At 37.3% G+C, this 13,155-nt stretch overlaps 1 pseudogene; it reads right to left on the minus strand.

Annotated features, from left to right (window-relative positions):
- Window positions 1-9,793: 9,793 nt before the first annotated feature.
- LOC132267929 (small nucleolar RNA R71) lies at window positions 9,794-9,892 on the minus strand (annotated as a pseudogene).
- Window positions 9,893-13,155: the final 3,263 nt, after the last annotated feature.

The following is a 13,155-nucleotide window of genomic DNA, read 5'->3' on the forward strand; positions in this document are numbered from 1 at the left end:
TAAACCCTCCCCAAGGTGGTTTTCAAGGCAAGTATGTTCCGCCCCCAATGCAAAGCCAAGGTTCCCAAGGTTATAGATCATCTTTTCAATCACATGGAAACCAATTCTCAAACTCTCATTTTCTTAATCAATCGTCGTATTCTCAAGGAAATTCTAGGAGTCCCGCTTTTGAGGAAAAAGTGTTGACCGCTTTGGGCACTCTAGAGGCAAACACTCAATTGTTTCATTCTCATTCCCAATCCATTGCTAAGCTAGAAACCTAAGTTGGGCAAATAGCTAGTACCTTGAATGTTAGAAAGAAAGGGAAGATGCCTCTGAATACCCCACCAAAGCAATAATTTGTTATGGAGACAAACTCCTCATTGGAAGGTCACACAATTGAGCATGTCAATGTGGTGACAACCTTGAGAAATGGGAAAATTGTTGACAACCAAGTTGGAGTTCATAATGAAGAGAGTGAACCAGTGCAACCAAAAGTTGACACCCGTCCCGTTTCACATTTTATTCGTCCTTCATTGCATGTGCATGATCATCTTGTTGAGAAAATTGAGAAACATGATTTGAAAAATAATTTAAAAAATTCTTGTATTGAAAGTGATTCAAAGAAAGATTTTGAAAAAGTTTTTGAGCCAAAGGCTCCATTTCCGGATGCCTTAAAAGGGTCCATCTCTATTGAAAAACAAAAGACCAAAGTAAATGAAATCATTGAAGTGTTTAGGCAATGAAGATCAATCTTCCGCTTTTGGATGCAATCAAATAAATTCTGGCTTATGCCAAGTTCTTGAAAGATCTTTGCACCCAAAAGAGGAAGAACAAAAGCCAAGCACCAAAGAAAGTGGTCTTGACCGAGCAAGTAAACTCTATTTTGCAATACAACACTATCCCAAAATTTAAGGACCCCGATTCACCTACTACTTCTTGCATTATTGGTGACCATGTCATTAATTGGGCTCTTCTTGATTTAGGAGCAAGTGTTAACCTTCTTCCATATTCGGTATACGTTCAATTGGGCTTAGGAGATTTAAAACCGACGTCGGTAGTTTTGCAACTTACCGACCGATCCATCAAAAAGCCCCAGGGTATTATTGAGGATGTATTGATCAAGATTGATAAGTTCTTCTTCCCGGTTGATTTTGTTGTCATAGACACGGAACAGGTTCCAAATCCTAAGAGCCAAATTCCTATTACCCTTGGCCGTCCCTTCTTGGCAACCGCAAATGCCAACATCAATTGTAGGACGGGGATAATGAAAATCTCATTTGGTCATATGAAAGTGAAGTTGAACATCTTTAAACCAACCCTGAATTCAATGGATAAACATGAAGAGGTTTTTGTTATGGAAAAATGTATTGACAATGAATTTGATAAAGTTGAGTCTTTGCTTGAGCTTGAACATTCCCATGGTTTGCTTACCAAAAAGACTCCAAGGAAGAATGTTGTTTTGAAAACAAGTGTTGAAAGGGCATAGAAGCCCAAAAATTGCATAGACAAAGGACCGTCAATCTCCTTTGCTTCAAATCTAACAAGTTTTTTAAGAAACCATTTGTTAGGTGGGATTCAAAGTGCTTTTCACCCCGTTAAGGAGGGGATGCACAACAAGATTTTTGAGCCGGGCTAAAAAAGCCCAACGTCTTGCTAGAGACGTTAAAGACTAGTGCTTCGTAGGGTTTACAACCCTATTCCACCCTTATTTCTATTTTACCTTTCAATTCTTGCGTCGTCTAGATATGTTCTGGGTTCATACACATTGTTAAGGACTTTGATTAAGAATGCTTGCACTTTCAGTTTTGAATTAGACATTTAATGTCTGTTTAATTGATCTGAGAAGGAGTCAGATTGATCAAACAATCATCTCTGCATCCAATCATCTCTCTGTCCCATCGTATTGTGCGAAGTTTATTTTCGATCGATCTAAGTGTTCCAAGATCGATCTAGATTTCCCATGGATCAATCTTCATTCCATACTTAGAAAAATTTTTGAACCCATGAAAAACCACCTCTCTGTGTATCGTTCAAACATGTCTGCAGGTTTTCACCTGTTGGATCGATCGAGTTTCAATCGATCTATGTTCGATCGATCTGTATGTTTCTTGTTGACTTTGACTTCTTTTTAAATTTTGAATTTAAAAAAAAAAATGTATATATCCAAAAATACTTTTATTTTTTTTTTATTTTCCAAAAATCCAAAAATATTTTGTTTTAATTTTCAAAATTCAAAAATTTTCAAAAAATACTTTGTCGTTTTGTAGGTTCAATCGATCTGAGTTCTTTCATGATCGATCGGAGTTAGATCGATATGATTTCCAAGTGATCGATCGAACTCGTTGGAGATCGTTTTTAAAAATATGAGCCCAAAGGTCATTTGGATTGATTTCAACATCGATCTCGACCCTCCTTCTCTCCCACCAGCAGCTGCGGAAAAGCATATGGATGTAGACCTGGAGCGAAAGCCCCCAGAGGAGTCACTACATCACTCTCCGGCAAGGTCACCGTTATATTCTCAGGAGCAGACTCAGGATATACCTCAGTTTCATGATTCAGTCATCCTTGAAACTCCAGCTCCGACACCTAGCCTAGGAGAGTGTATCCAGACCTTGGAGGATGCGGTTGTCTCTCTCCGAGCGGATGTGACTACTCTCTACACATACATATTGACTATGCTGCAGGGCATTTCCAGAGACATCCGGGGATCACACCCCGCTAAACCGACTTCCTCTGCTTGATCTATCTCTCCCTCTCATCATTTTATATATCTGTGATACTTGACTGTTCTTTTGATACTGTTACTATATTTTTGCAGTCAGTCTGTTGGCCCGATACTATGTTATACCTTACATTACTTTTATTTTCTCTATCATATGCATGCTATTTTGGATGTCAGGTTATTATATTGAAATATTTCTCTATGATTGACTCCATTATCAGGTGTATCCCAGTGACTTTAGTGAGAGAGTGCTGCCTCAATTTTTCAGGAACACCATTATTCCACTCTCTCTCTTTACTTCATTTATTATCCCATTTACACTTGCATGTCCACTGTACACTGTTATTACCCCCTTTGCTATCTGATGAGCTTTTATTCCAGTGCCATCTTTTCATGACCACAGTCAATCCCAAGTTTGGGGGGGGGGGGGGGGGTTGTACCACCCACTTTGGATATTTATGTCCCAGTCATTCTTTGCCTTAGCTGAACTGGTATACTCTTTCCTTTTGTTCTCTTTGCAGATTGAGGACACTGTGTCATTTAAGTTTGGGGGTAATGTGTGTTCTTTGCAGTATTTGTTTTCAATGCAAAATTTTAAGCATGACTTGTGTATTTGAGGGATTTTCTATGAGTGGTCCATGACTAGCTATGATTTTGATCTTTTGAGGACTATATTGCTTAGAATTTAAAAATTGTTTGACTTGAGAGTCCAATACTCCTTATATGCCTTATGGATGCCATTTAGGAGTAAATTTTTTGAAAAAAATGATATTTTGCTTGCACTTGTGGTCCACATCATCCTGATTTTGTGATTGTTTTGAGATTCACTCTAGGATTCTACACTAGCACAGGCGCACACTAGCATTCATTTGTGGGGTACATGCTTTATTGATTATTGATTTGGTTATATCCCAATTAAGCTAGTAGTACATTGAAAGCTTTCATTCTTGATAAAGGTGGATAACAAACCCTTTTCATTGAGTAACCGGGATTCTAGCTTCATCAACTACTGAATTTCTCGCGTTGAAAGGTGGAGGGCCCGAACTCTAGGTTAATAATTGAATTTGCTATAAAAAAAATTAAAAAAAAAAAAAAAAGAAGAAGAAAGTTGCAAAAGCAAAAAAAAAAAAAAGTGAGGACTTCTCCAAAAGGTGAGAAGTGGGAAATGATTAGATAGAGGTTGTTTTGATTTGTAGCCTAGTCGATTTGAGCTTGTAAGTCCATAGGGATGTTTTAATACCTAATGCCCTAAAGCCGTCCGGTTTGGGAGTCATTGACCTAACACTCGACCTCATGGATCGCAAGAAAGCTTAATAGATCAACACATTGCACTATGCTTCCATCTTTGATCCTTAGGATTAGAGAAAAAGAGAGAAAAAAAAAAAAAAATCGAGTGAAAAGAATAAGCGCACATAGAATAATAAAGCTTTAATAAAAGGTCTACCCTTTGTCTTGATGATCGGTACTAGATTTGTGTGCTAGTTTGAGGGTAAGGATGTGATCATTTCTTTAGTTGGTTTAGATAGCAACAAATTTTATGCCGGTTCACTAAAAAATGATTCTAGAGTTGTTTTAATTTGCATGATCATTTTTTTGATGTGTGGAGGACCATATTTGCTTGCTTGGTGTTGAGATTTTGGGAGATTGCTTGGAAATGGTTGAAAAATTGCATACTTGAGGTAATTTTCTCCTAATACTTGTTTGCAATATTGGTGCCTCTTTTGTGAGAATGAGTTTAATGTTTGTGGGTATCATTTCTGAAACCCTCACAAGACTTCACTCATTCACTAGGGGTAACCTAGGGGTTTAAAAGGCTTGTTGCATACGCTAAATTCAATCGTGTTCCCTACGAAAGTGGCGTTATCTATTTATTGTTTTCTAGTTCATAGTTGTATAGTTGTTCACTTCATTCTTTTACTTTGTAGTTCATTGCTAGGGACTAGCAATATTTAAGTTTGGGGGTGTGATGAGCACTGAAAAGGGTGTATTGAAACCCCTTAAGCTCGAGTATTCCAGAACCTTTATTTATCTTATTTTCCCGTTTTAGACTAATTTCATGTTATTACCCTTTTCAGGTACTTAGCCCCAAAATAAGTCAATCCAGCCAAATTAGAGTATAAAAGAAGCAATCTCAAACTAGATGGAAGAAAAGAGCAAATTGGAAGCAAAGTGGTGGAAAACAGCAAGTTTCGATCTATCAAACCAAGTCCAGATCAATCTCACAGTGACCGTTCCAACCATTTCAAGATGGATCGAGCCTTTTGTCATTTTCCTCACCAAAGTACCATCTTCGATCGATACAACTTTCATTTAGATCAATCAAACTTCTTTGATCTTATCCCCACTTACCACTTTTGTCTTTTTCCCAAAATATCCCAAAAATATCTCAGATCTGTCTTATTTCAAAAAGGCGCCGCCAAGGTTTGATCGATCTGACCATACTTTGATTGATTTGGCCATAGTTCGATCGATCTCATCAAAATTCGATCGATCGAACTCCCTCAAGTTCGAAAAAAAAAAAAAAAACAGAGTCCAGCTCATTAAAAGATGGCTCATGGTGCAATCATTGAAGGGGCCCTAGTGCATGAGACCTGACCATTGGGTGTGACACTTGAGCTACCTATGTAAGGATTTTGAGCCATTTTATATATATAAAAACTTAGAGATACACAATCTTGGAGAGGAGGCTAGAGATTAGAGAGATATACACCATTTGGGAGTTCTTCCATTCATCTAAGGTTTCCATCAAGAAGAAGATCATTCCTACCATGGACATGGTCCTTGAGGGTTGGATGACTACATCGATGAGTGGCTAAACATCTTCTTGGGGCTAGAGTTAGCCCTAAGCATGCCTTCTAGATCTTGATGTTTTGTATTTTGAGGGGATTTATGTTGTAATCTTGTCTTGACATTTGATTTATATATGAATCTTGTTTTTATAATGATTTTTGTTGTTTAATATTTTCAATTGATCATTTCATTCTACTCATATGTCTATGTATGTTAGAATAGATGTTCAGGTGTTTATCTCTAGGTTTTGTGTTATTGATGCATGTCTATGTGTGTTGATGCTATGAATCTAGAGTTGTCAAGGCATGGTGCTTTAATGGAATACTCCTGTGGTTTGTTTGACGGTTCATACTCATTTCTTGATATATTGTGCCTCTACCTTAGTTTAATTAGTTTAATTTTCCTATCCTTAGCTTTGTTGTAGTGTAGTTGCTTTACTCTCTTAGATGTGAGGATAATCCATGCTTGTTATTTGATGTTCCATGCTTATGAATGCAAGTAGTATAATTCTCTAGCTTCTTAATGTGTTTTGATTGTGAGCTAAAAGGAAGGAATAAAGGCTTAGTTTGATATATTGTGCTATTCATTAGGTTATCTATACAATGTATACTTAATTAGTTATCCATACTTGTTGATTCAATCAATCACACCTTTTAGTATCGCAACACATATTTACCTTCATTCATTACACATTGAGTATCTACAAAGGTGATATTTAGTGGTGACCTCTAAATCCCAAGATCCCTCTCTCTTATTCTCTACCCTTTATTTACTTTAATTGCTTTGTATTGAATTATTTTCCATTGTAGTTTAATTAACCAATCAAACCTCATTTTGATCACTTGACCTACTAATCCGACCTTGTTTCCATTTCAAATATGCATCCAATCCCTTGGGACAATCCCTACTCACCCTAGCTATATTTGTAGTTAAAGGTAGTAGTGGCATTTCATAAATTTAAATTTGGCCAAACTTTATTGCAATTTGGTGCATCGACACGACAAAACACACCACTTTGTTTATAACTTGGCCTTCATCCATTGCAAAGATCAACTACAGGCTTATTAAAACCTTACACAACAGACCAAAGCTCTAATACCAATTGTTGGGCCAAGAGGGGGGGTGAATTGGTCAAATCCTTTCCAAATATAACATAAAAGCAAATTAAACAAGTAAAGTGATGAGCGCTGAAAAATGCGCATTTAAACCCCTTAAGCTTAAGTATTCTAGAACCTTATCTATCTTATTTTCCCGTTTTAGATTGATTTTGTATTATTTCTATTTTCAGGTACTTATCTCCAAAATAAGCTAACTCAGCTAAATAAGAGCATAATTGAAGCAATCTTGAGAAGAATCAAAGAAAGGACCAATGTGGGAGCAAAAGGAAGCAAGTGGTGGAAATCCAGTAAGTTCGATCGATCTCAGAAAATACTCGATCGATCGAAAGTTCATCGATCTCAGCATTCCAAGATGAATCCAAGCTCTCTTGTCCTTATCCAAGATCCCACAAAGTTCGATCGATCTAACTTTCTTCCGATCAATCGAAAAGATTCCATCTTATCCACTTGTACCACCCTACCTACCACATTTGTCTCTTTCCCAAAAATATCTTCAAAATATCTCAGATTTGTTTTTTTCCCAAAAAGGCACCGCCATAGAGGATCGATCCAGCTTAAATTTGATAGATCTCAGCCATGTTCGATCGATCTCACCACAATTTCGATTGATCGAACTTCCCAAATCCCGAGAAAATCCAAATTCTAGCTCATTAAAAGTTGTCTCATATCCAATCATTAGAGGAATATTGGTGTACGAGCCCAACTCATTTGGGGTGATATTTGACCAACCTATATAAGGAATATGAGCCACTTTTTGAGAGATATACTTAAGAGACTTTAGACACTTGAGAGGCACAATTTTCATATTCTTAGGGAGGAAGAAAAGAAAGAAGGAGGCTAGAGACACAAGCTTTGAGTTCTTCCATCAACCAAGAAGAGGAGCAATCTCTACCATGGAGTTAGCCCTTAAGGGTTAGAGAACACCATCCATGAGTGGCTAGATATCCTCTTAGGGCTAGAATTAGCCCTAAGCATGCTTTCTACATCTTGATTTATGTATTTTTTAGGGGATTTGTATTGTGATACATGTTTTGACACTTTTATATATATAGATCTTGTTTATTCAATGATTTGTATGGTTTAATGCTTCCAATTGATCATTTCATTCTATCCATATGTCTATGTATGCTAAAATAGATGTTCATGTGTTTGTCTCTATTTCTTTTGTTGTTAATGCATGTCTATGTGTATTAATATTATAGATCTAGAGATTTTCAAGACATAGTGCTTAATGGAATGCTCTTATGGTTTATTTGATGGTTCATACTCATTTCTTGATGGATAGTACCTCTCTCTTAGTTTAATTAGTTTAATTTCATGTCATTAGCTTAATTGTAGTGTAGTTATAGTTTAGATATTAAATGGGCGGACAATCCATGGTTGTTGTTGATGTTCCATACTTATGAAAGCAAGTAGCATATATCTCTAACCATGTGATGTGTTTGGATTGTGAGCTTAAAGAAATGATTAATGGCTCAGTTTGATATATTGTGCTATTCACCATGTTGCTTAGACAATACATGCTTAATTTGTCATCCATGCTTATTAAAACAACCACACACACACACTATGTTGCAATACATGTTTTTTCACTCATTAATCATTCATTAAGGGTGTAGAAAAGCTATACTTAATAGTGATCTCTAAACCCCAAGATCTCTGTCTTATTTTCTCTCCATTACATTTAATTGCCTACTTTAGTTTAAATTGCATCTTAGTATAATTCAAACACCAACCAATCTTTTGATCACCCGAATTACTAACCCTAATCTCGATTCCACAACCTAGTATGACCCACCAATCCCTTGGGACGATCCCTACTTGCCCTAACTATATTTTTAGTGAAAGGTAGTAGTGGCAATTTCTAAATGTAAAACTTGGCCACATTCATCATAGCTCTACACCATTATCTTTTGGTGCACAAACTTTTGGTTTGGGTTAATGATACACCAAGTTTTTGGCGCTGTTGCTGGGGATTGATTGAAGACAACGTTGAATTTGTGGAATCAATTATGAATTAGTATTCTTTTGATCGTGTCTTTACTTTGTTTTCATTTTGGTTACTTATTGTGTTGGTTCTTATTTAACTAGGTGCATTGAAAAGAAGGTGAGCAAAGGAGCATTTCAAGTAGGGGAGTTAAGCAAAAGCAAAGGAAAAAGGCAAAATTCTAAAAATTTGCAAGGCTAAAAACTGAAAAATAAATTGAAGTGCTAAAGGACCCTTTGTGAGCTCTTTCTTAACTCAATCTCTAGTTAAATTGTCGGCCCACGTGGAGGCTTGTATTTCAATTCTTAGATAAATCGTGAGCCTGCGTGGAGGCAATTTACTTTTCTTTGTATATTGTTGATAGCATGGGAGTATGGGAACATTGTATGTGGAGGAAGTTTGTTGATTATTGATTTGTTGCGAAGGTGAAGTGTTTGTTTATTACTTGTTGCTTGTTGTGTTTTGTTCTGCATGCATGGTCATAGATCATTGAAACCTACTCTTGTCCTTCTAAATTTTCATCTTGAATCCGTTGTTCAAAACCCTAGGGGAAGAGGAAGTTCTAGTCAATCCATTTCATCAATGGAGGGACATAATGAGGACCATATGGAGGACCTTGGTCACATAGACCAACAAGGTATCCTCCACCCCAAATGTGCATCATGATAACATGCAAGTACCATTAGGCATGCCGAGGCCATTTGTTCACCCACCACAACAACAAGGCCAAGTTCCATTGGGAATGCCAAGGCCAATTTATGCTCCACCACCTCCCATCATTCAAGGCAATCAAGGTGCCCATGTTGCACCTCCAATTGCCAATCCTCCTCTTACTTTAAGAGATCACTATGTGCCTAATGAATACAATGCACCCATATGCATTCAATTTCCACCATTTAGAGCACACCACTATGAGATCAAACCACAAACCATTCAAATGCTTCCTAACTATCATGGACTTCTAAGTGCAGAACCTTACAAGCATTTGGATGAGTTTCTTGAAGTATGTTCCACCGTGAGATACACGGACATGCCGGAAGAGGTCTTAAGGCTTAAACTTTTTCCATTCACCCTTAAAGACAAGGCAAAATATTGGTTTAACAATCTTAGGCCTTTTTCAATAACTTCTTGGGCAGAAATGTAACAAGAGTTCTTGAAGAAGTACTATCCGGTTTCTAAGACCAATGCCATGAGAACCTCAATTTGAGAGTTTTCATACAGGGATGGGGAAACGTTCCATGAGGCATGGGAAAGATTCAATGAATTACTTAGGAAGTGTCTACATCATGACATGCCCAAATGGCAATTAGTTCAATATTTCTTTGAGAGCTTATCCAACAATTATAAAGGCATGGTTGATGCTTCCATGGGTGGCTCTTACATTGATAGGCATGAGGATGACGTGTGGCGTCTTTATGAGAGCATGAGTGAAAATTCTTTGCATCGAACTTTATCTTCCAAGAATGGTAGGAATTCAAGTGGAAAGAAGAGTGTTGGCTTACTCAAGTCGACCATTCCAATGAAATAGCTGCCGAGATGAAATCCTTATCTCAAAGGTTTGATCAATTCTTGATCAACCAAAACTCGGCAAATCAAGTATCTTCCATCCCTAACCATTCCCATCATGCATCCAATGAGACATGTATAACTTGTTCAAGTGTTTTACATTCTACTTCCAATTGTCCCCATGGACATGTGCAAAGTGAGCATCATGAACAAGTCAATACAGATTTTGTTAATCAAGGGAACAATCCTTATGACAATCATTATAATCCTAGTTGGAGGAACCCGAATTTCTCTTGGAGAAACCAAGGGGAAGGCTCAAACCCTCCCCAAGGTAGTTTCCAAGGGAAGTATGTTCCACTTCTAATGCAAAGCCAAGGTTCCCAAGGATATAGACCATTTCAATCACAAGGAAACCAATTTTCTAATTCTCATTTTCCTAATCAACCTTCATATTCTCAAGGAAATGCTAGGAGTCCCGCTTTTGAAGAGAAAGTTTTGACCGCTCTAGGCACTCTAGAGGCAAATACTCAATTGTTTCATTCTCATTCTCAATCCATTGCTAAGCTAGAAACCCAAGTAGGGCAAATAGCTAGTACTTTAAATGCTAGAGAGAAAGGGAAAATGCCTTTGAATGCCCCACAAAAGCAACGATATGTTGTGGAGACTCATTCCTCATCGGAAGGTCACACAATAGAACATGTCAACGCGGTGACTACCTTGAGAAGTGAGAAGATTGTGGACAACCAAGTGGGTATGTTCAATGAAGAGAGTGAACCGGTACAACCACAAGTTGATCCCCGTCTCGTTTCATATTCTATTCCTCCTTCATTGCATATGCATGATCTTTCAAATGAGAACATTTTGAAAAGTGATTTGAAAGGTGATTTTGAAAAGAAAAATTTGTAACATAATTTCAAAACTTCTTGTGTTGAAGAGACTTCAAAGAAAAATTCTGGAAAGGTTTTTGAGCCAAGAGCTTCATTCCCGGATGCCTTAAAAGGATCTATTTCAATTGACAAGCAAAAGGCCAAAACAAATGAAATTATGGATGTGTTTAGGCAAGTGAAAGTCAATCTTCCACTTTTAGATGCAAACAAACAAATTCTGGCTTATGCGAACTTCTTGAAAGACTTATGCACCCAAAAGAGGAAGAATAAAAGCCAAACACCTAGGAAAGTGGTCTTAACTGAGCAAGTAAGCTCAATTTTGCATCATAACACTCTTCCGAAGTTTAAGGACCCCGGTTCACCTACCACTTCATGCATCATTGGAGATCATATCATTAATCGGGCTCTTCTTAACTTAGGAGCAAGTGTTAATCTTCTTCTATACTTGGTATATGTCAAATTAGGTTTAGGAGACTTGAAACCGACGTCGGTGGTTTTGCAACTTGTCGACCGATCCATCAAAAAGCCTAAAGGTATCATTGAGGACGTACTGATTAAGATTGATAAATTATTCTTCCCAGTTGATTTCGTTGTTATTGACACGGAACCGGTCCCAAATCCTAAGAGCCAAATTCCCGTTATCCTTGGTCGTCCTTTCTTGGTAACCGTGAATGCCAACATTATTGCTAGGACGGGGATAATGAAGATCTCATTTTGCCACATGAAGGTGAAGTTGAATATCTTCAATCCGACCCCCAATTCATTTGACAAGCATGAAGAAGTTAATGTTATGGAGAAATGTCATGACCCTAAATGTGAAGGAATTGAGTTTTTAAGTGAGACCGAAGTTTCAAAAAGTTCATCTTTAACCTCGCATTCTAGGAAAATTGTTTCAAATTCTTACTTTGAAAAGGCATGGAATCCCAAAGATTGTTTTGACCAAGGACTGAAAACTTCTTTTGAGCTTAATCCAACAAGTTCCTTAAAGAACCATTTGTTGGGTGGAGTTCAAAGCATCTATTACCCCGTTAATGAGGGGATGCACTACAAGATGTTCGATCCGGGCTAAAAGAGCCCAACGTCTTGCTAGAGACATTAAAGACTAGCAAGACATTTCGTAGGGTGTTAAAACCCTATTCCTCCCTCATTTCTATCTTTAATTTCATTTCTTGCGAAGTCTAGATATTTGGTTTAGGTTCATATGCAGTGCTAGGAACTGTGATTAGGATTGCATACACTTTTATGTTGAAAATGACCATTTTGCATAAGTTGGATCGATCTCCAAGGAGGTTCGATCGATCGAACTCTATACCTGTATCCAATCAACTCTTTGTCCAATCGTTCGAAGAAAACCTGCATATTTCAACTCTCTATCCCATCGTTCGAACTTGTTCCTAGATCGATCTTCAGTTCTTTGATCGATCCAACTTCATCTTGGATCGATCTGCAGTCTCAACACTTAAAAAAATTTTGAACCTGCATCCAACCTGCATATCTCTGTCCCATCGATCGAACATGTCTGCAAGTTTTTGCATGTTCGATCAATCGGAGTCATTCTTCGATCGATCTTAGAGAGATCGATCTTTGTTCTTTGAATTACTGTTTTGCTTTAAGATTAATTATTTTTGTTTTGAATTTTTAATTTAAAATATTAAATTATTAAATATTTTATTTTTTTTATTAAAAAAAAAAAAAAATTCAAAAAGCTTCAAAAACAATTTGTCTTTTAGTGAGAAAAGATCGATCTAAGTTCGATCGATCTAAAGTTGTAATTCGATCGATCGAACTGGTTACAGAATGTTTTTAAAAATCAAATCTAGGGTTGTTAGATCGATACCACAGATCAATCTAACACCCTCTCCCTCATTCCTCGCCGCTGCAACTTATCTCCTCACCTCCGGCGAACTCTCTGGTGATTCCATCTCACCTCGAATCTCACTCCCTCATCTAGGATCTCAAATCGCATCTTCATCTCATCTTCCCTCTCAGTTTATAGATAAGATCTGAACCCATCTCTTTGATTCAAGCCCTAACGAGAAGACTCTCTGCAAGTTAAGATTGTGACGCTATATGCGTGAAAAGAAATGAGATCAATAATAACATGAGTTATTATAATCGAATGCAACTCATACTATGAATGCATGAAACGCGAAGTAAAACAAG

This window comes from Cornus florida, unplaced genomic scaffold (genome assembly GCF_030987335.1).
Source record: "Cornus florida cultivar Cherokee Brave unplaced genomic scaffold, ASM3098733v1 CherokeeBrave_3.0.0_Hap2_Chr07, whole genome shotgun sequence".
In the NCBI taxonomy this organism is placed as follows: Eukaryota; Viridiplantae; Streptophyta; class Magnoliopsida; order Cornales; family Cornaceae; genus Cornus; species Cornus florida.